Genomic DNA, 23,335 nt, shown 5'->3' on the forward strand with positions numbered 1-23,335 from the left:
GCCACTGGTCCCATCACCTCCTGGCAAATAGAAGGGGAAGAAATGGAGGCAGTGAGAGATTTTACTTTCTTGGGCTCCTTGATTACTGCAGATGGTGACAGCAGTCACGAAATTAAAAGACGCCTGCTTCTTGGGAGAAAAGCAATGACAAACCTAGACAGCATCTTAAAAAGCAGAGACATCACCTTGCCGACAAAGGTCCGTATAGTTAAAGCTATGGTTTTCCCAGTAGTGATGTATGGAAGTGAGAGCTGGACCATAAAGAAGGCTGATCGCCGAAGAATTGATGCTTTTGAATTATGGTGCTGGAGGAGACTCTTGAGAGTCCCATGGACTGCAAGAAGATCAAACCTATCCATTCTTAAGGAAATCAGCCCTGAGTGCTCCCTGGAAGGACAGATCGTGAAGCTGAGGCTCCAATACTTTGGCCACCTCATGAGAAGAGAAGAATCCTTGGAAAAGACCCTGATGTTGGGAAAGATGGAGGGCACTAGGAGAAGGGGACGTCAGAGGACAAGATGGTTGGACAGTGTTCTCGAAGCTACGAACATGAGTTTGACCAAACTGCGGGAGGCAGTGCAAGACAGGAGTGCCTGGCGTGCTATGGTCCATGGGGTCACGAAGAGTCGGACACGACTAAACGACTAAACAACAACAACACTGGCTTTCTGATGCACTGATGAGAAATATGTATATTCTTTTTAATAGGGTATTTATACCTCCATGAGTCAATTAAATCCAAATTTTCCACCAAATCATAAAAACTTTTAGGTAATTTATTTCCCCCCCCCCTTTTTATTTAATGTTTTGTCTAATTCTGGATTAATCACACCATTGAAATCCCCCATCATAATTATCTGTTTTTCGGCATGTTCAATTAATTTCTCTTCCAATTCTTCCAATTTTTTTTAACTTTATTTCCGTTTGGAGCATATACTCCTGCTATAATCCATTTTTCATCTTCTACTTTAATTTCTACCATCACCGCTCTACCTTCATTGTCTTTCCAGATCATATTTGGTTCCCATTTCTCCTTTACATATATGGCTCTCATTTTCCAGAATTCTTTCATGCTTTTTGTTGATATGGGTCTCCTGTAAACATATTATATCCCAATTTGCTTTTTTCAATACATGCCCCAATTTATTCCTCTTTTTTTATTCAATCCATTTACATTCCACGAAATTATTTTTAATTTTTAATTCATTTTATTGACAATTATCACACAAAAAAGAATGACTTTATTTCCTTTAAAATCACTATTGGAAAAGTTGATTAATTGGTAGTTATTTCAAAACTAAAAGCATTTTTGGGGGAGTTTACTTTCCTTTATAATTCATTTTTCTATCAACTCTTTCTTTTGGAAGGGGCAACAAGGAAGCTCCTGCAGCCTATCAGAAGCCACCAAAGCCCCGCCAGGCGTTCGGGTTCCCAAACAATGTTTGCAAACCAGAACACTCACTTTCGGGAGCCAAAACCACTCACTTCCAGGGCATGCACCAACCAAAGTATGACTGTATGTAAAAACAAGGCTACATATTATTGAAGCCTATCAGTAGTAGAATATTGGGGGGGGGGGATTGAGGCGTAGAGCAGCAATCACAGCAAGGAAGAGGGGTGAACACATTCAGGGAGGTGTATTCCTGCCCATGTTCCCCTATCTGAAATTGTTATTGATAATATCGCACTCTCCACTTTGTCCTTAGAAGATATTTAACAGGGGCCGTGTACCTGATCTGTATCTTTCGTGTGGAACATATCCTCCCAGTGTGCTGATCTGAATGGCTGACCATCAGCTCTTATGCTTCTGTACCAGAACCAACTGTAAACTGAAACTAGGAAATCAAGAGATATGGATGGAGGCCAGATGGGCTAACCCAGACAGAGATTTGAGGTATATCTGACACTCTCATTTTGACTCAAGAAAACCCACCATTTTGTAGTTCAAATTAAATGGCCAATAGTACAAAGATTCACAAAATGTTTAAGGGTATGCGTCCCCCCCTCCCAGAAAAAAAGCACTGGTGATTTAAGGAGGGTGATTTAAGGCATAATGAATAAAGACACCTTCTAAGAAACATGGACCCCTTTCTTTAACTATCAAGACCTTTTTTTATACCAACTGCTCAAAATTCTCAGTGGAGAAGTTACGTTATTTTATCCATGATCTCTATGTCTAGAGACAAGGGATATAAACAAACACCATTAGCTGTACTACTCAATAAGTGTTCAATGGTTATTGTACTTGTATTAGTTTGAAAACCAATAAAAATGTGTGTGTGTGTTGTTTTTTTTGAAAGATCACCAAAAATTATATTCTACCTTACTTTTAGATGCCCCTGCCCCTCACTATCCTGGGATAGATGGAAGGATTATTGATTTTTATTGATTTAGGGGGAGCAGTTGCCCCTCCCTGCCCCCTCTTGACTACACTCATGTGTTCATATATCCAAACACAGTGGTACTGCAGTTTTCGAACGTCTCGGAAGTTGAACGTTTCGGTTTTCAAACGCCGAAAACCTGAAAGTAAATGCTGTGGTTTATGGATGCTTTTTGCAAGTCGAACATGCTATGCGGCTTCCGTATTGAGTTTTCTGTAAGTAAATGCATCCTGAAGCAAATGCTACAGTTTTCAAAAGTTTCAGAAACTCAAACGGTATTCCAGAACGGATTATGTTCAAAAACCGAGGTACACAGTGGTAAACGAAAAACTCAATACAGAAGCTGCGTAGTGTGTTCAACTTCTGAAAAGCATTCGAAAACCGAATCTCTTGACTTCCGAGATGTTTGAAAACCGAGGTACCACTGTACAACATATTTTACCTCAGCATATGCATATTCTACCTCCACTGTCAGTATGCTTTGAATAGTGGCTTCTGGGAATCGCAAGGGTAGACATTGATGTACCCTTGTGAGCTTCTCATAGCTACCTGGTTGGCCACTGAGAGATGTAATATAAAAATTAGGCAAATCTAAAGCTAAAATAAAAAACCAACAGGAGTGTTTAAACGAATATTTAGGGAAACAAGGTCTGGGAGCAAAAATCTGGTTGTGTTTAGAATAACCTTGCAGGAATTGGAAAATGGGAGGACATAATATTTATGATGGAAAATAAATTAAAATGAGAAAAATAATAAAAAGATTACTTTCATGCATGCTGAGATAACTACTGTACAGAGAAGCGGTGGAAGTCGCAAATGTTGTACAATGTTACTTTGCAATGTACTTCTCTCTTTTTTTCTTCTTCTTTCTCCTTTTCTTTTTTTCTGCTTTATCTCTACATTCCATTTGTGGAGCAATTCTTTTCTCTTCTCTTCTTTTTCCTTCTTTACAAAAACTGAAGTATGATTACTTCGAATAATTGTCTATGACATAATCTGCTGGTATGTATTTTCTTTTCTTTATTTGATTATGTATGCTTCAATTGAACATATGTATATTTTTATTTGAATTTATTAATAAAGGATTTTTAAACTTCAAAAAAATAAAATAAAATAAATTAGGGACCCAGGCTAGCACGGCACAGTTTCCAGAGCAGATTATCATTACTACATCCCAATCTAGAGCCTTTCCATTGTTTTTTTTAAAATTAAACAGCTGGCAATCATGTGTCCACAGCAGTGACCAGAGGAGAAATGACTGCTGGCAGGAGTGAAGAAAGAAGAATTGCCTTGGGGCAAAACACCTGGATGCCTTCATCTGCCCAGCTGCAAGAAAACATGTCTCTCCCGTGTGGGTCTCCACAGCCACAGCGGGTGCTCTGACTCTCCAATGGTTTTACTTTACCCCCGAATACGGCCTCTTCCATTGCCTCTCGAGACAGGCGGATGGCAGGAGATAATTTCCCACATCTTTTTAGGATGAAACCCAAACCAAGAACGGAAGTCACCTGCTTGGCAGAGATCCGGACTTTTGCCAAATGTGAAGGAGGGTTGCTCCCAAATCTTCAAACTCATTTTAGAGAGTTGGACACACCCTCTCCCCATGAATATATATATACCCCCGCCGTGGTCTCCTGAAGCCAGTTTCCAGGAGAAGAGGAAGAAGTTGGACCTCTCTCCTCAAATACAATTTCTAAGGTGCCTAACACAATGTGTACCCCTTTGTCTGAAATTCAGCTGGATTTGTATCGGTATGTGTGCAGAAAGAGGAAGCCCCCCCCCATTTTAGGAGCAAACTAGATGTGATATGGACAACCTCTAAACCAGATGCGATCGGCACAAGGGGTCACCGCATAACCATTAGAAACCAACAGTGCCAGCAGTGTGGTCCCATACATTAATAATAAAATGCCCTCCAGTTTTTCCTTAAGAGCTATTAAACAGGGTCAGTGTACCTATTTTGTCCTGCTGTGTACCTATTATCTCTTTTTTGAGTGAAATGTAAATACCACCAGCCCCACCCAATGTCCTGATTTGGACGGCCAAGCACCATATTTTATGCCTCGGTGCCAGCATGTAATCTAATGAAATTGGCGAAACTCTGCTTAGCACCAGACTAACGCAGTGTTCCCAAATAATATTGTTGTGGGCAGAGGAGGGTAATTTTCATCTATAAAAATGAGACCAAATTTCTCCATTTACATTGGTGCCTCGCTAGGCGAAATTAATTCGTTCCACGGGTGAATTCGTGAAACGAATTCTTCGTCTAGCGAGTCCCAGTTTCCCATAGGAATGCATCAAAACTTAATCAATGCATTCCTATAGGCTCTGGGGGACTTGCAGCGGCATGCAACGAGGCTTCGGAGAAGGTCTCCAAAGCCCTGTCCGATGCCGGCTGTGAGCAAGGCGGCGGGGGGAGAAGCTCTCTTCTCCCAGCCACCGCCTTGCCTACCTCCACCAACACGGAGCGCAACTTCGGAGGTCTCCAAAGTTGCGCTCCGTGCGGGTGTGCGCGGCGAGAGGTGACGGCGGTGGAAGACCTTCTCCCGCCGCCGCCTCTCGCCTGCCTCCCCCAACACAGAACGCAACTTCGGATGTCTCCGAAGTTGCACTCCGTGCCTGGGGTGCGGGGCGAGAGGGGGCGGGAGAAGGTCTTCTCCCGCCGCCGCCTTTCGCCTGCCTCCCCCGACACGGAACGCAACTTCGGACGTCTCCGGAGTTGCGCTCCGTGCCTGGGGTGCAGGGCGAGAGGCGGCGGGGGAAGAGCTTCTCCCGCCGCCTCCCGCCTGCCTTCTCCGGTGTGGCGTGCAGCTTCGGAAACCTCTGAAACTGCACCCCATGCCGGCTTTACATGGCGAGAAGTGGTGGTGGGGGAAGAGCTACCCCCGCAGCCGCCTCCCGCCTGCCTTCTCCGACATAAAACGGCGCTTCGGAGACCTTCTCCAAAGCGCCGTCTCATGCCGCTGGTGCACGGCGAGGCGGCGGGAGAGAGAAGCGCTTCCCCCCCGCCTCCCCCCTGTCTTCCCCGGTGGTGCGCGGTTTCCATTATTTTCAATGGGAAAGTTCGCTTCAGTTTATGAACGCTTCAGTTTATGAACAGACTTCCGGAACCAATTGTGTTCATAAACTGAGGTACCACTGTAACATAAAGTAAAGAAACCATGATTATATAATAAATAAATTACATCAGGCATCCCCAAACCTCGGCCCTCCAGATGTGTTGGACTACAATCCCCATCATAACTGACCACTGGTCCTGTTAGCTAGGGATCATGGGAGTTGTAGGCCAAAACATCTGGAGGGCCGCAGTTTGGGGATGCCTGGATTACATTAAAAGATGCAGGAACAAAATATAGAAATGGAACCCATGGAGGGAAGGAAGGAGGTCTGAAGGTTTGAAAGAACCATTTATTATTGTTGTTTTTGGAAATGTTATGTTTGTTGTGTATAACTGTTATGAAAAACCAATATTATTATTATTTATATAATACAGTGTTATCTTGGTTTAAGAACAGCTTAGTTTATGAACAACTTGGATTAAAAACGCTGCAAACCCGGAAGTAGGTGTTTTGGTTTGTGTTCTTTGTGTTGGAAGCAGAACATGTTCCGCTTCCTGTTGATTGTAAATTGAGTCCCCCGCTGCTATGGGAAAGCACGCCTTGGTTGAAGAACGCTTTGGTTTAAGAACGGACTTCCGGAACGGATTAAGTTCATAAACCAAGGTAAAGGTAAAGGACCCCTGAAGGTTACGTCCAGTCGCAGACAACTTTGGGGTTGTGGCGCTCATCTTGCTCTATAGGCCAAGGGAGCCGGCGTTTGTCCGCAGACAGCTTCCAGGTCATGTGGCCAGCAAGGTACCACTGTATAATAAAGTGTCAGGGACTGGCTGGATGAGAAGAGTGGTGGGTGCCAACTGCCCAGGAACCCCCGCACCCTGGGAGGGCATGGAAGAAGAAGACCCTGAATTGCAGTGGTGGGATATTGGGGAGCAGTCTGGAGAAGGAACAAGCTGGGAGGTGCTAGAAGCGAAAATGACTGGGAAGATCAGAAACCAGGAAGAAGGAAAATTTAACAAGGAATGGGAATTTTTTTACAAGTTACTTAAGAGAACACTGTAATCAACTAACAACTTTGGCAGGGTTTTAGTAACACTTGTAATGTACTAAAAACTAAGGTAAAAATTGATTGTTTTAAGAAAAATGGAGAAATTATATGATGCAGCAGACAAAGTTTGATAATGGAAACCATGGAGGGCTGGAGGGAAGTCTAGCCATTCAGGGAATCCTAAATGTTGATGATTAATGATTTTTGTTTGAATTTAATTGTAAAATGTAAAACTGAATAATATATATATTTAAAAAAGAGGAAAAATATGTTGTCTACCTTCCAATGAAAGCAAATAAATTGGTTGTTGTTGTTGTTTTAAAGAATCAAAAAGTAAACTTGGCAGAATTTCTTAGAACGAGGTGAGATTTTTCTTGGACACCCAAACACTGAGTACCTATAGAACCTCAGAATATTCGCCTAGTATCCTACTGAAATTTTCCACCAACCCCCTATATTTTGACACGGCCACCCTAGGCAGATATAAATGTGGCAAGTCTGTGGCTGATGGATTTCAGCACCCTCTCTTCTCCCAGTAGACAGCTAGACACCACGGTGAAGTTTACAAGTAGGGCAACGTCCCTCTCCTCTCATCAGACAGATCACCGGAAGAATCTCGGTCCTGAAAGTTAAACTTTGAATTCTGCTTATCAAGGCAAGAGAATACTTGATCTGAACCAATCCTTGCCTCCAAGCTCTTTCATATGCTTGTGCATGTCACAATATTCACCGGCGCTGAGACCAGCAGGCTGCTTCTTTCCCTGTGTGAGTGAAGCTTGTCTCTCTTCTAAAACTTTGCACCTTACCAGTTTCGGGGGATGAGCACAAACCTGAAGAGTATATATGCCTTCCACCTTCAGCGTGAGATCTTATGACTGTGTGAAGCTCCATTATCCTAGTCCCCTCATCAGAAGCTCCAGTTATTTAATCGTATAAAGTACTTGGCTCAGGTCCACAGTCCCTGCCTCTCTAAATTCTGCCCCCCCCCGCACTGTCAAGGTTCACCCTGTTCCCCGTTCAGCTTCCCCCTCCCTTAGGAAGTGCAGCGCTGTTCGCTCAAGGTGGCTGATTCAGAATCACATCGATCAACACATGATGGGTGAGTGAATGACTGAATGAGGAGGGAGGGGAGGAGCCTCCCCCTCCTTAATTTACCCACCTACCAAGGATATAAACCCTTGGCTGAGAGAGAGCTGCTAACTTGAAACTTGCAGAAGCGCTGGCTGAGTCCTCCTTGCACCCCTCTGCATCCAGCTTTGCACCTGCTCCTACCTCTTTTTGACAGTGAGTACCTGGGACAGGCAATTGTTGGTTTGGATTGGGGCGGGGGGAGTCCCTTCGATCTGCTGCTGTACTTCTTTTCAGGGAGGGAAATAAAGTTGTGGGGACTAAGGAATAAAGCCGAAGCATGACTTAATTTCTCAAACCCGAGGGCTGCTTGGGGTTCCTGAACACAACAGGATGGCAGATGTTTTTTTGGGGGGGAACATGCTCCTCTTCTGCTTGCTGTTTCCTGACATTTTAGTAGCAGGTGCTTCGAGAGACCGAGCTGCTATGTTGAGCCTCGGGATCAGCGGTCAAAAGGGAAAGAAGCTCTTTCAGGGAACCGGACATCCTGCTGGCTGAACATTTGACAGCAGAATGCTTGTACACTGAGCATCTGCCGGTGTTCTGTTTTTCGGCAGTTTACGAAAGGCTGATGGCCATGCCAGATCTCAACAAGTTGGCAATGTTTTAATGTAAAGCTGGCCTTTCCACAAGAGAGTCACTAGAAGCATGGGATGCTTTTGCAGGGCTCACCTGGCGGCACTGGGTGAGTTCAGGCTGCTTAGCAGGCTTTGTGCGTTCTTGTCTCCTTCCAGATGGTGGCCTCTCTGAAGCCCTGGCCTCTTGTGATCGCCCTGACCCTATGTGTCTTGTTCTGCTTGGGGGCCTTAGTGGATGCCTACCCTCCCAAGCCAAGCTTGGGACGTGTAAGACAGCTAACGTAAAACTGGCGCTTTCACAAGGTGCAAACCTGGCAACACTCGGTTAGCTTAGGCTGATTTTCGGACTTTGTACATTCTTGTCTCTTTTCTGCTAGATGGTGGCCTCCCTGAAGTCCTGGCCTCTCGTGATCGCTGTGACTCTGTGCATCTTGTTCTGCCTGGGAACCTTGGTAGAGGCCCGCCCTGAAAAGCCAGTGGAGCCCGGAGCAGATGCTTCCCTAGAAGAGTGGATCCAATACTTCATAGAGCTCCAGCAGTACATCAACTATATCACACGGCAGAGGTGAGCAGGATCTTGGGGGTTTGGGGGGGGGTTGGGTGTGCAGTGATGGCTTCTTATGTACCAGGGAAATGAACACCCACCCACACCCACCCACCCCTGCTGCCTGCCTGAACATTGGTGGGGAATGGGCATTGGGGGTAGAGGTCCAAAGGAATGGAGGAAAGGCTGTAGCTCCCTGCCAAGTAGGGCACACGTTCTTAGCATTCCCCAGGTGAAGGCAGAAGAGGGAGGGAGTCGGGGCAAAGCTGCTCTATCCAAGTCACTAGCATCCTTGTCTGTCATCAGTTGCGAAGCTGCAAGGAAGCCACGGTGAACCCTTTCGAAGGAGGACACCTTGCTTCAACCTTAGACCGTTTCTGTGCCAGGTTTCATTTTCTCTCTGTTGTGAAAGCACACTAACAGCATACCCTTCAACATTTCTCCAATGAAATGGGGACGTCCTATTTAATAATAATAATAATAATAATAATAATAATAATAATAATAATACCCTGCCCATCCAACTGGGTTTGCCCCAGCCACTCTGGGTGGCTTCCAACATATAAAAAACATAATAAAACATTTTAAAAAACTTCCCTTTACAGGGCTGACTTCAGATGTGTTCTAAAAGTTGTATAGTTACTTGTCTCCTTGGCTCGAGGGGGTTGCATAACTCCACACCCTCCAACATTTCTCTGATGAAAATAGGGACATCCTAAGGAAAAGTGGGACATTCCGGGATCAAATCTGAAACGGGGAAGGCTTCTGTAAATCTGGGAAATGGGGACACTTGTGTGTGGAGGGGTGTCTGTAAACAGTTTTTATCTTCTGAGTGTGTAAGTTAAGAAGGCCCATGAAGCACATTCCTAATCCTTATTTGCCTATGCAAATGATCACTACTTTGTCGAGTACCTTAACTATGGTCTGTGTGCTTTTAAAGGCAGCTAGTCAGCAGCCCAGCTGCTTAAAAAATAAATAAAGCCCATTTCGACACCTCCAACATTAGCACCAACTGCCTGGTACAGCCCATTAACTGTCATCTCCTAGAAACTTAATTGGGAATCCGACCCAGGAGGCAGGCCCTCGCCCCTCTGGGTTGATTCATTTTGTCTCCATGTCCTTCTTGAACTCCTGACCCAGTTCTGAACCCAAGGGAGCTGTGGGCCTGACTTCCGCAAACCACAAATTAGCAGCGCATATATTCCTGCGGGGGAACAGGGGGACGGGACACAAGCTTTTTAGAATCCACTAATAAATGCCCACCTTTGCAAGGAGAGTCACACCCTGAGGGTCAGCTCATGTAACCAATCTTCTCTGTTGCTCTTCTCTGACCAGCCTTCTTTGGGGATGTTCGAACACAGGCAAGATTTGCAATGCAGGTTTTGCATTTGAGTTGCGTGCCCAAACCATTGTATTGGGAAGTTTTTTATGTTTCATGTTTTGCGATGTCTTTGTACATGCTGGAAGCTGCCCAGAGTGGCTGGGGAAACCCATCCGGATGGGTGGGGTATTATTATTATTATTATTATTATTATTATTATTATTATTATTATTAAAGGTTGTTTATGGCTACCTGAAGTTTCTACCCTCTGCTCTGAAATTCCTTGCTAATAATGATGATGATGATAATGATAATAATAATAATTCTTATTTATACCCTGCCCATCTGGCTGGGCTTCCCCAGCCACTCTGGGTGGGTCCCAACAGAATATGAAAAACACAAGAAAACGTGAAACATTAAAAACTTCTCTATAAAGGGCTGCCTTCAGATTTCTTCTGAGCAGGTGGAAAATTGGCAGCGAAATAATAATAATAGTAATAATAATAATAATAATAATAATAATAATAATTCTTATTTATACCCTGCCCATCTGGCTGGGCTTCCCCAGCCACTCTGGGTGGGTCCCAACAGAATATGAAAAACACAAGAAAACGTCAAACGTTAAAAACTTCTCTATAAAGGGCTGCCTTCAGATTTCTTCTAAAAGTCAGATAGTTGTTTGTTTCCTTGACATCTGATGGGAGGGCATTCCACACGGTGGGTGCCACTACCGAGAAGGCCCTCTGCCTGGTTCCCTGTAACCTCACATCTCACAGGGAGGGAACCACCAGAAGGCCCTTGGTGCTTGACCTCAGTGTCCGGGCTGAACGATGGGGGTGGAGAAGCTCCTTCATGTATACAGGGCCCAAAGGTGTAGGTGTAGACATGGGTGGTGATGCTCCAGTAGCTCATTCTGTATATGCTTAGAGGCACTCCTTTCTTACCCTTGCTCCATCTGTTGCAAATTCAGTGTGGGTCTCCTGCCTTGTAGCTGCTGAAATTAGGTGGTGGGGAGAGGAAGAGTAAAAATCTGGACATTTCTCCTAGGGAACTTCTAAGACAGCACTAACTTAGTCCTTCCTCTCCATCCCTCTCTCTCCACAAGGTATGGCAAGAGATCCAGTCCAGAGAACTTGATGTCTGAACTCAGTTTTGGAGACAGTAGCAGCAGCAGCAGCAACAGTGACCACAAAAAATGAGATCACGGTGAGTCCTCCTAGCATTGCAGGGCATAGCTGTTTTTAGAGTACCAGAAGCCTGACCTGGATCCTATTCTTTCTAGAGGAGCGGGTGGCTCTGTGGTCTAAACCACTGAGCCTCTTGGGCTTGCTGATGAGAATGTCGGCGCTTCAAACCCCCGCGACGGGGTGAGCTCCCGTTGATCTGTCCCAGCTCTTGCCATCCTAGCAGTTTGAAAGTAGATAAATAGGGACCGCTCTGGCAGGAAGGTAAAGACGTTTCTGTGCACCAGAAGCGGTTTAGTCATGCTGGCCATATGATCTGGAAAGCTGTCTGCGGACAAACGCCGGCTCCCTTGGCCTAAAAGCAAGATGAGCGCCGCAAGCCCATAGTCACCTTTGACTGGACGTAACCGTCCAGGGTTCCTTTACCTTTACTTTTTACCTATTCTTTCTAACCACAACCCTTAAGGATTGCTAAATAGGAAGGAAAGAACATGCTCTCTTTGGTCTTCCCTGCTGGAGAGACACATTTTTGCATGACTTTCACACCCCCGCTGCTATTGATAAATCAAGGAAGTTCTTGGTTCTGGCAGTGGCCAGAAAGGTTTCAGCTTTGAATGGACAAACTATCTTGCACCCAGCCATAAGATTCTGAGAGGCACAAGGGTGAGTCCTAGTTGATGTGCATCGCAGGACTCACCCAATGGTGGTTATCCCTTCACAGACTGCCAGCGCAGCGGGCTGGAGTCATATGATGGCATGCATCAAGGAAGTTCTTGGATCTGGCACTGGCCAGAAAGGTGTCAGCCTTGAATGGACAAACTATCTGGCACCCAGCCATAAGATTCTGAGAGGCCCCAGGGTGAGTCCTAGTTGATGTGCATCACAGGACTCACCCAACGGTGGTTAACCCTTCACAGACTGCCAGCACTCTTAGAATTTTGAAGTGTCAGGCATAGCTCTAGTGGCTTTAGCCCAAACGTAGCAGAGTTTTCCTGCACAGCGCAGAAGCTAGTTGAGGTGGAAATGACTAGTCGGCTAGACGCAGAATAACTATTTACAGGATTTATTAAAAGAAAATAAAAGCAGCAGAGTTTCTGCATATAAAGCAAAGCAAAATAAATCCTTACTCTCTCTCTCTCCAACCATATACACAGCACTTCTACTCCTAACACCTAACAAGAAACAACTGTGCTAGCATTCCTAGATAACAGAGTTCAGTGCTGGCCGTTAACCAATCAGAGAGTAGTTTCCAGGTCAGGCAGACCTTGGCTTTCTGCCAAGAGTAAATTGACACTGCCTTGAGTTAATTGTGTGAAGCCAGAATCTGTAAGTTTCCCATGAGAACCAATTAACAGAAACTGAACACCCCCTCACAGATTCTGCTGGACAATTAACATCTATTAACACCTGTGTAGGAACTTTTACTGTTCACTCATTTTTCCAGCAAACCTAAACCCTTGCACATTTGCTTGTTCTTTATCTTTGCCAATGGTTTAGTTAATACATCTGCCACATTTTCTTCACTTGATACATAAGTACATGTGATTACATTGTCTTGTACACTGCAACGAACATTTTGGTATTTTACAGCGATATGTTTGGAACGTGACTTGAAACCCTCTGTTTTACTTAAGGTTATACAAGCCTGATTATCAATGTTAACTTGTACTGGTTCTCCACAATTTATTTTTAAATCTGCTAACAAACGCTTGAAATAAACCACCTCATTGCACAATTCACTCAATGCATAGCTAATATCAGGTCTGGACCATTGTGCTAGATACAATAGACTTCCAATTACAGAATGATATACATCAGGATGTTCAAATACAGGACTCTCATCTGTATGAAGTGTTTTTATGAAACCTGGATCCATAGGTATCGCTGCCCCTTTGCAATCCTGCATCCTGTACGTAGTCAGTAGCTGTTTAATTTTGTTCTGCTGACTAATTAGGCAGCTGCCATCTTGGGCCCAGCACACTTCCAACCCTAGATATGCCCGAACAGGGCCTAAGTCCTTCACTTTGAACTTACTTGACAATTGCTTAGCAAACCTTTTAGTTTGTTTATCTGTTTTGCAAGCATACAATACGTCATCTACATAGATCAGACAAAACTCTTGATCACTGCCTGTACCACGTACATAAACACAATTGTCAGCTGTACTCTGCTTGAAGCCAAATGACACTAAGGCCTCATGAAAACATTTGTTCCAAGATCTTGCAGCCTGTTTGAGACCATATAGAGCATTGTTTAATTTCAGCACTCTATTGGAACCTGTCTCATAACCAGGCGGTTCAGCTAGATACAGGTCTTCTGATAATGATGCATGTAAATATGCAGCCTGGATATCAAAATGGTTTAACTGGAGTTTTCTCTTTGCTCCAAGCGTTAGAATCAGCCTTACACTGTCCCCCTTAGCAGTAGGGGAAAAAGTCTCGTCATAATCTTTTCCAGGCCTCTGAGAATATCCCTGAGCCACTAAACGAGCTTTATATTTGTAGCCTCCTGTCACCAGAGGTTTAAGTTTGTACACCCACCTGCAGCCTACCATATTTGCCCCCTCAGGCGCTGCTACTGGTGTAAAAACCTTGTGCTCATTCAGAGAGGACATCTCTTCCTCCATTGCCTGTTTCCAAAGCTCTGCCTCCTCTTTTGGTAACTTTAACACCTCCTGAAACCTCTTGGGCTCTGCAATTACATTAAACACATTTGCAGTATCTGGAGAAAAACGCTCTGGAGGCATGCCTTTATTTTGTCTTTTAGATCTTCGGGCAGAAAATTTTTCTTCTGACCCACTTTCCTCCTCAGAACTATGACCTCTCTTCTGTTGCTTAACAACTGGTCTCTGGCTAATTTCACTTTCTTGAGAGCTCTTATCTGAACTTTCCTCCCCCTCAGACTCTGATCCTCTATGTTTACCTTCAGAGTCACGAAGCCCCTGGGAAGGTTCAAACCAAACCTCAGTATTGGCATGTAGTCTCTCCCAGCCACTATGTTCACAAAAACTGGCATTCCTGGAGATCACAATGCCATTTGTCCCTTCAGCAAAGCGGAAACCTTTTCCTAGCTCCTGATAGCCCACAAACACTAATGCTTGGTCTTAGGATCTCCCTTCTTTCTCATTTGTTTTGAAATTAATACCCAGGCTTTTGACCCAAACACGTGAAGATGGTCAATTTTGGGTTTTTTGCCAAACAATTTAAAGTACGGAGTTGTCCCTATTGTTTGATGAAAGAGCCTATTTTGGAGATAACATACGGTGAGCATGCTCTCCCCCCAATAAGACATGGGCAAATCAGCATCATCAAGCATGGCAAACATCATCTCCTGAAGAGATCCGTGTTTTCGCTCCGCAATGCCGTTCTCTTCCGGGGGAAAAGCGTTAGTTTTTCTATGCCCAATGCCACGCTTCTGTAACCAATCTCTAAAAGCATTTGACATAAATTCCCCACCTCTGTCCGTCTGAATCCTTCTGAGTTTAAGGGACAGAAACCTTTCCACAGATGCCACCCAGCCTTTGAATTTAGTGAACACGTCACCCTTGTGCTTCATTGGATAACACCAAGTGTAACGTGTCGCGTCATCAACAATTGTTAGAGAAAAACGCGATCCACCCCTGCTTACAGCAAATGGATCAACCACGTCCATGTGGACTAGCTGTAGCGGTGACTCACTAACTCTATCACTCCTGGGGTAAGAGACTCTGTGGGTTTTAACCTTTTTACAAACATTGCAATCAAGGAACTAGTTACAACTCTTTAAGTTGCACCCATCAGCCAATTCAGACATTTTCAGTACACTTTTCCAGCCAGCATGCCCCATTTTCCTGTGCAATAAGTGCACACAGTTGTCATGTATAGCTTTGTTGCTCACTGCAGGCTGAGATTTACTGACTACTGCTGCAACTTGAGATCCTGCTTTAAGTCAAAACAAGCCTCCCTCTGACTTAGCAGTGCCTAAAATCTCACCAGCCTTCTTAATCATGCAACTGTCTCCTTCAAAATGCACTTTAAACCCAGCTTTTAGCAAACAATCTACAGACATCAGATTGCTCCTCAATGAAGGCACACACAGTACATTTTGCAAGCATTCACGCAGACAAGGAACAAAAACTGCACCCCCCGAAATCACTTCGGAAGTACTTCCGTCTGCTAGAGCCACCTGGCTGCGCTGTGCCGAGTTCTTGGAAACAAACAATTCATCTGAATTTACGATGTGCTGAGACGCTCCCGAATCGACTACCCAGACAGCTTGTTTCTCATCAGCAATCTTGACCTCGGCGGTCACCAGCTGAGCCGATTGTTTTCGTTTGAAGAATTTCTTTTTACGCTGCTACTGATCTCGTCTCACCAGCCGCTGAGACTTGACCAAATCCAGACATTGTCGTTTTAGATGCGCTGAAGACCCACATTGGAAGCAACGCCTAAAAGCAAATGCTGACTCCTCACTGGCACGCTGCTGCTGCTTCACCTCTGGTACGGCATGAGAACTCCTTCCAAACCACCTGCTTGTAGAAGCCTCTGCAGCCAACGACCTTTCTTGCTTCTTCTGCCATTCTTCAATCAAACGCCCAGTCACGTAACTGACTGTTAAAATCATCCTCTTTCATTGCTTCTAGAGACATAACTAGATTATCCCAGCTTTCCAGGAGAGAGCTCAGAATGATAGCCACCTTCTCCTGCTGGTCTAATGCACAGTCTCTTTCCTGAAGCGCAACAAACTTTAACTGCAGACTGTGTAGGTGTTCCTGCATTGTAACCCCAGGCTGTACATTGCCTTGTACAATGCCTTGCGAATAAACAGCTTGGAAAAAGCCATCTGAACTGGCAGCACCTTGCCCATAACCTCTTAGAATTGTGAACAAGCACAACGGGCTTTAGTCATATTGCCCCAATGCTTTGAATAGAACCAGGAGGCTCTTGAACTCCTTTGTGGTGGTTAACCCTTCACAGACTGCCAGCACAATGGGCTGGAGTCATTGCCCCAATGCTTTGGATAGAACCAGGAGGTTCTTGAACTTCTTTGTGGTACGCAGGGTACTAGCACTGAACAGTCAGATAATAGTGCACCCAGACTTGAAACGCACTGAAGCAGCCCTTTATCATGCTGACGGGGGGCACCTATCACCACAGGGAAATGGCATTTGATTAGAAGACATAATTAGGGGGTTGAAGCATTGGTGGCGGGTGTGAAGGTATTGGCGGCGTGCCTCAAGAGGCTCGACTGGCGGTTAGGCATTGGAAATTTGCATAAAAGAAGAAGGGGGCAGATTACGTCATCCTCTGCCCAGAAATTGGAGAATTAATCCCGCTAAAGGGGTTCCGAGGGCGGTAGCTTTGTCCTGAGCCTGCGGAGCTCAGGGCCTTATGGCACCCCACAACGGTGGCCACAGGAGGTGTCCCAGTAGATGTACATCACTGGGTTCCTTTCTGGTGGTTAATTTCTACAACCCTACCCAAATGGCAACCCTACCCAAATGGGTTACACACGGGTTACAGTCGGATGTAGCCAGTTAGGTTCCAATGCCTCAGACAATTGCATTAAATTGTAGAAATGGGCATGTAGGCCCCCGCAAAGAGGATATTTCCGGGATTTCATGGATGTATGGCAACCCTACCCAAATGGCTGTCAACATCAGGCCCTGATTGTTGGGACAAGCATTGTGGTTTGCATGTAGGGATATGGTTTGCATCAAGTTGACTGGGCCTGTGACAGATGAAGGCCCAAATGACCTTTCTGGGTGGACAGGAGCTATAACACAATAGGATTCACAGGTGTAGCCTTAAGGTGTCAGCGGCTCCTGGTTGGTTGCCCAGGAAAGTCTCTTGCTCTCCTTTTTTTATTTCAATTTTACAGAGAGAGGCTATAGAACCCAGCCTCTTGGATAATGGCGTGGTCCCAAGTGAATTCTCCACACCCGGACTCTCCCACTTCCTCATTCGTCATTCTCATCATCTCCTCTACTCTCAGGGACCATGCTGAGGAGGGCTGCACTGAGGAGGAATGGTGGGAGCGTCCCCCTGATCCTGATCCGGATCCTGAATGTTCCCAGGAGCAGGAGGACAGTATAGATTTGGAACAATGGTTTGCAGAGGGTCATAGTTTAGAAGGCAGAAGCTTGGAAATACAGGATGGGGAACAGCTAGGAGAAGAAACACTGGGAGAGAGAGGGTTAACAGATTCACAGTTTCTGGACAGCATTCCTTTGCTCAGCCCAGGGTCAAGAAGAGCTCAGAAGATGTCAGAACAGAAAGCACAGAGGGTACAAGCTCAGATTACAAGACGTAGATTTATAGGGATGGAGGGGGTGTAAGCCTTAATTGGGAACACTGCCATTCTGGGTAGATGCATCATTTTGTCCTTCGCTGTGTTTATTTTAAAAAAACTAACTGGTAAGAATTCCCTTTCATTTGATCTGCTTATTTATGGCCATGGGGGAAGAAGCCAATTCCCTGACGCCTGACATCTAGGGGTGCTGAAATGTGCCGTCTTTGAGCTCTTTGCTCTCCTACTTTCAAGGTTCGACAGGTTCTGGGAGATGTAGGGTCTGGGCTGCTTTCTAAGGACAATGTGTAAGCTGGGTGTTGTTGCGGCTCTCCCATGATTCCCCAGCTTTCCCCCTCATCTGCCTCTGAGCTGTGACCGCCTTCAAATCCCAGTTCAAAATCTATACTGTCTTCCTCTTCCTCCTCCCTGGAAGGGTCAGGATGGGGAGGATGTCTCCACCATTCCTCCTATGCCCAGTCCTTGATATAAGGAGAGATGGGGAATCCCCCACTCACAGCTTCTATTGGATTCTTCCATTGCTTCTTTCATGGACAGGTCCACAAGGAGGATGGCTGCAAGCCTTCCAGACAGAACCCTGATTGCTCCATGATCCTCTTCACCTGACTTCTTCTTCATATGATGGCTGCCTGCTTCCGAGCAAGACATTCCCTACTGGGCATTCCCTTCCTCTCCTCTTCAACTAACTGTTAAATTTAATCATTATAATAAAGCAAGATTCTTGTTGCAATCTGGTCGCCTTTCAATGTGCAACCACTGAAATCAAGTGCGGACACATCTTGCAGTATCTGCTGTTGAAGTGCTTTTGTGGTACAGTCATACCTCGGTTTAAGTATGCTTTGGTTTGAGTACTTTCAGTTAAATTACTCCACGGACCCCTCTGGAACGGATTAATCCACTTTCCATTACTTTCAATGGGAAAGTTTGCTTCAGGTTAAGTACGCTTCCGGTTAAGTACAGACTTCCATAACCAATTGTGTACAGTGGTACCTTGGTTTAAGTACACAATTGGTTACGGAAGTCTGTACTTAACCTGAAGTGTACTTAACCTGAAGCGAACTTTCCCATTGAAAGTAATGGAAAGTGGATTAATCCGTTCCAGACGAGTTCGCGAGTACTTAAACTGAAGCGTACTTAACCAGACAGGTCTGCGGAGTACTCAACCTGAAGCGTACTTAACCCGAAGTATGAGTGTAATTGGTTCTGGAAGTCCGTACCTAACCTGAAGCGTACATCAGAGTAAGCCCCATTGAGCACAGATAATATGTGGAGAGTGGCTGGGGCAATTCTTGGGGCAATCGGTCAGATCCACAGCACACATTGGGTGGCATTCACAATCCAAGAAACCTTTAATATTTCAGTGTAGCGTAGCGAAGTATAGCATACAGTAGCACGTAGTAGTAGTCGTACCTTGGAAGTCAAACAGAATCCATTCCGGAAGTCCATTCGATTTCCAAAATGTTTGAAAACCAAACTGCAGCTTCTGATTGGCTGCAGGAAGCTCCTGCAGCCAATCAGAAGCCGTGGAAGCCCAGTCAGACGGTCGGTTCCAAAAAAATATTCACAAACAGGAACAAATCACTTCTGGGTTTGCTGCATTTGGGAGCCAAAATGTCAGAGTTCCAGGGTGTTTGGGATCTAAGGTACGACTGTATAATATCAAATACATTGGTACCTTGGTTTGCGAACACCTCCATAGTCAAACATTTTGGAACTCAAACGCCGAAAACCTGGAAGTAAATGCCTCGGTTTTCCAACGCGCCTCGGAAGTCGAACAGGAAATGTGGCTTCCGTTTCGAGCTTCCCATATTGAGGCTTCGGATTTGAGGCTTCCGCTTTCAGTTTTCGGTTTTCAAACATTTCAGAACTCGAATGGACTTCTGGAATGGATAACGTTCGAAAACCGAGGCACCACTGTATTTTTTTGTATTTGGAGAAGATGGAAAGACATCTTTTCAAAATGAGAGCAAGAGCATTGCATGATACTGAGGACAATCCTAGGACAATGCTAGGAGTTTTCCCTTTTTGTTTTCCAATGTATTTATTATTATTATTATTATTATTATTATTATTATTATTATTATTATTATTAAATTCAGTGTGGAGCGAGCAATTTTTCATTCTGAAAGTGTGGCCCAGAGGAAAAAGGTTTTGGAACCACCCATCTACAGTCATACCTCGGTTTAAGTATGCTTCGTTTTGAGTACTTTCAGTTTAAGTACTCTGCGGACCCGTCTGGAACGGATTAATCCACTTTCCATTACTTTCAATGGGAAAGTTCGCTTCAAGTTAAGTACGCTTCAGGTTAAGTACGCTTCAGGTTAAGTACTCGCGGACCCGTCTGGAACGGATTAATCCACTTTCCACTGGAACCAATTGTGTACTTAAACCGAGGTGCCACTGTATATGCTAACCCTAAATTCTGTTTGACTTATAACCACATAAATGAACACATTCATCTGCAAGATGGTGCTACTTACTTGAGAAGCGAAAGCATTGTTGTATAAGATCGGAGCTCGTCAAGGAATGTCTGGAGTTTCTCCAATGATGCATTGTGACCGGGGTATTTCGGAGGCACTGGTTTGATGTCATTAGAAGTGCTGAGGAACACGGCCACACAGCAGGTGAGGGCAAAGAGAGATACGCAGCTGCTCCGCGGAAAGATTGTCTTCTGCAGGGAGGAAATAGAGAAAATTCAGGGCACTCTCATGATTTTGAGCAGGTGGGAAACTGGCAGCGAAATAATAATAATAATAATATATTCATATCTCACCCATCTGGCTGGGTTTTCCCAGCCAATCTGGGCGGCTCCCAACAGAATATTAAAAACACGATAAAACATCAGCCATTAAAAACTTCCCTAAACAGGGCTGCCTTCAGATGACTCCTAAAAGTCAGGTAGTTGTTTATTTCCTTGACATCTGATGGGAGGGCATTCCACAGGGAGGGCGCCACTACCGAGAAGGCCCTCTGCCTGGTTCCATGTAACCTCACTTCTCGCAGTGAAGGAACCGCCAGAAGGCCCTCGGAGCTGGACCTCAGTGTCCAGGCTGAACAATGGGGGTGGAGACACTCCTCTCCTTCAGGTATATTGGGCTGAGACCGTTTAGGGCATTAAAGGTCAGCACCAACACTTTGAATTGTGCTCGGAAACATACTGGGAGCCAATGTAGGTCTTTCAGGACAGGTGTGATGTGGTCTTGGTGGCCACTCCCAGTCACCAGTCAAGCTGCTGCATTCTGGATTAATTGTAGTTTCCAGGTCACCTTCAAAGGTAGCCCCACATACTATGCATTGCAGTAGTCCAAGCGGGAGATAACCAGAGCATGCACCACTCGGCCGAGACAGTCTGCGGGCAGGTTGGGTCTCAGCCTGTGTACCAGATGAACCTGGTAGACAGCTGCCTTGGAAACAGGCTGTGCACCTGGTCCTTCAGGGGCACATCTACCCCATTCTTCAATCCCGTATGCTGATAGGAAATCCAAGGCTGCAACCACACCAAACATCTAAAGCACTACTTTAACAGTCACGGTGAACCCTGAGAAGTGTGGTTTGTTAAGAGTGCTGGAAACTGTAGCTATAAGTCACCACAGAAAGCTGATTGAAGCAGAAAATTGGACAGAGGAATGGAACAGAGTATTCTGCGGTAAGGCGGGAGGAATGGAACGGAGTATCCTGTGGAAGGGCATGCAATACAGAGGAATGGAACAGTGTATCCTGCGAAGGCGTATGTAAGGTGGGAGGAATGGAACAGAGTATCCTGCAAAAGGGTATGCAAGGCGGGAGGAATGGAATGGAGTATCCTGTGGAAGGGCATGCAATACAGAGGAATGGAACAGTGTAACCTGCGAAGGGGTATGTAAGGTGGGGGGAATGGAATGAAGTATCCTGCGAAAGGGTATGCAAGGCAGAGGAATGGAATAGAGTATCTTGTGGAAGGGCATGCAAGGCAGAGGAATGGATTGGAGTATCCTGTAGAAGGGCATGCAAGCTCACTGGCATCCTAGACAAGAGCTCTCAACACTGTCAAATTGTGTTGTGGGTCACATTGGTTAAAATTCTGTTACCTAATTCCCCATCCTCCCCACCCCACTCCCCCTTTCTTACCATGCTCTCAAGGTTGCAATGTAGTGACACAAAGGTTCTGGCTTGGAGAAATTCCTCTGCAGTTTCTGGCACTGCAGAACACAGGTGGGGGGCCTTTATACCTCTTCCTCCTTCCTCCTTCTCTTAGCATCTCCACTCAGCTTAAGGTAGATATTTTCACAATCTCTACCTCTGGCTAATCTCCTGCTTTCATAGTTGACATAATGACCTATGGTGCGGCTTCATAACCTGCACAAATGAAAAGGACCACTCACAGCTTTCTAAACCCTTTCTTTGAGAAAGAAAAACTAAGGACCTTTCCAGACAGAGGTCCCGCCCCCCGCTTTGGCAGGTATATTCTGCAACATAGAATCACAGAGTTGGAAGGGGCAACAAGGAAACTCCTGCAGCCTATCAGAAGCCACGGAAGCCCCGCCGGATGTTCGGGTTCCAAAAGAACGTTCGCAAACCAACACACTTACTTCTGAGTTCCAGGGCATTCACCAACCAAAGTATGACTGTATGTAAAAACAAGGCTACATATTATTGAAGCCTGTCAGTAGTAGAATAATTTTTGGGGGGAGGGGCATTGAGGCGTAGAGCAGCAGTCGCAGCAAGGAAGAGGGGGTGAACACATTCGGGGAGGTGTATTCCTGCCCATGTTCCCCTATTTGAAATTGGTATTGATAATAGCACACTCTCCACTTTGTGACCAAGATCATGGCCACTGGTCCCATCACCTCCTGGCAAATAGAAGGGGAAGAAATGGAGGCAGTGAGAGATTTTACTTTCTTGGGCTCCTTGATCACTGCAGATGGGGACAGCAGTCATGAAATTAAAAGGTCCAGAAGTAAACGAAAAATTACAAGAACTCGGGCCAGAAAGGATAATTTCAAAAAATCTTCACAAAGTTTTATTCAGGATAACTTCCAGTAAATATCAACATCAGGACAAGGCCCTGTTTCGATGATTCTTCATCAGCTGGAATGTAAAAGTTAACATAAATCTTTGTAATGAGAAATTATTTAACTCTTTAGATATAAGGTTTTAACAAATAAAAAGGACAGAGACTGTATTCAAATAAACATTACTGATATATCTTTGAGTGACCAACCTAACTTCAACCTTATAGTCTGCTTTCTAAATAAGGATTTAAACTGCTTGTAGCGTACAAAAGGCTTGTCTAAACTTAAATAAGAAATCCTCTTACAAAATATAATAAACCTTGTTACAGGAATACTTGTAGTTTTCTGCAAACAGAGTTATAATACTTGTAAAAACAAAGGTAGCTTACCGAGGTTTCTCAGGTCTAAGTGTACCAAGTATGTTTGCTTTGCTAACTCAAATTGTTTGCAGCACTTAAATGATAGTGAAAACAAGGTTGCAGCAAAATTAAAGAGACAGTATTGCATTTAGGCGTACTAAAAGTGTTGAGATAATTTAAAGGCATATGGACATAACTAGGTTCAATGTTGTTACAAAGTACAAATTCGATTATAGGAATGATGTGAAATCTAGACTATTGTTCAAGCCCCCTGGATGTAAAGTGTTGAAAAGATGAATAAATTTGGACTCCTGTTGGAGAAGGAGTCTGTCAATGTTCATACGTTGAAAGCGGGTTTGCGGCAATGTCCAGATTACAAATTTATTCATCTTTTCAACACTTTACATCCAGGGGGCTTGAACAATAGTCTAGACTTCACATCATTCCTATAATCGAA

This window comes from Zootoca vivipara, chromosome 13 (assembly GCF_963506605.1).
Source record: "Zootoca vivipara chromosome 13, rZooViv1.1, whole genome shotgun sequence".
In the NCBI taxonomy this organism is placed as follows: domain Eukaryota; kingdom Metazoa; phylum Chordata; class Lepidosauria; order Squamata; family Lacertidae; genus Zootoca; species Zootoca vivipara.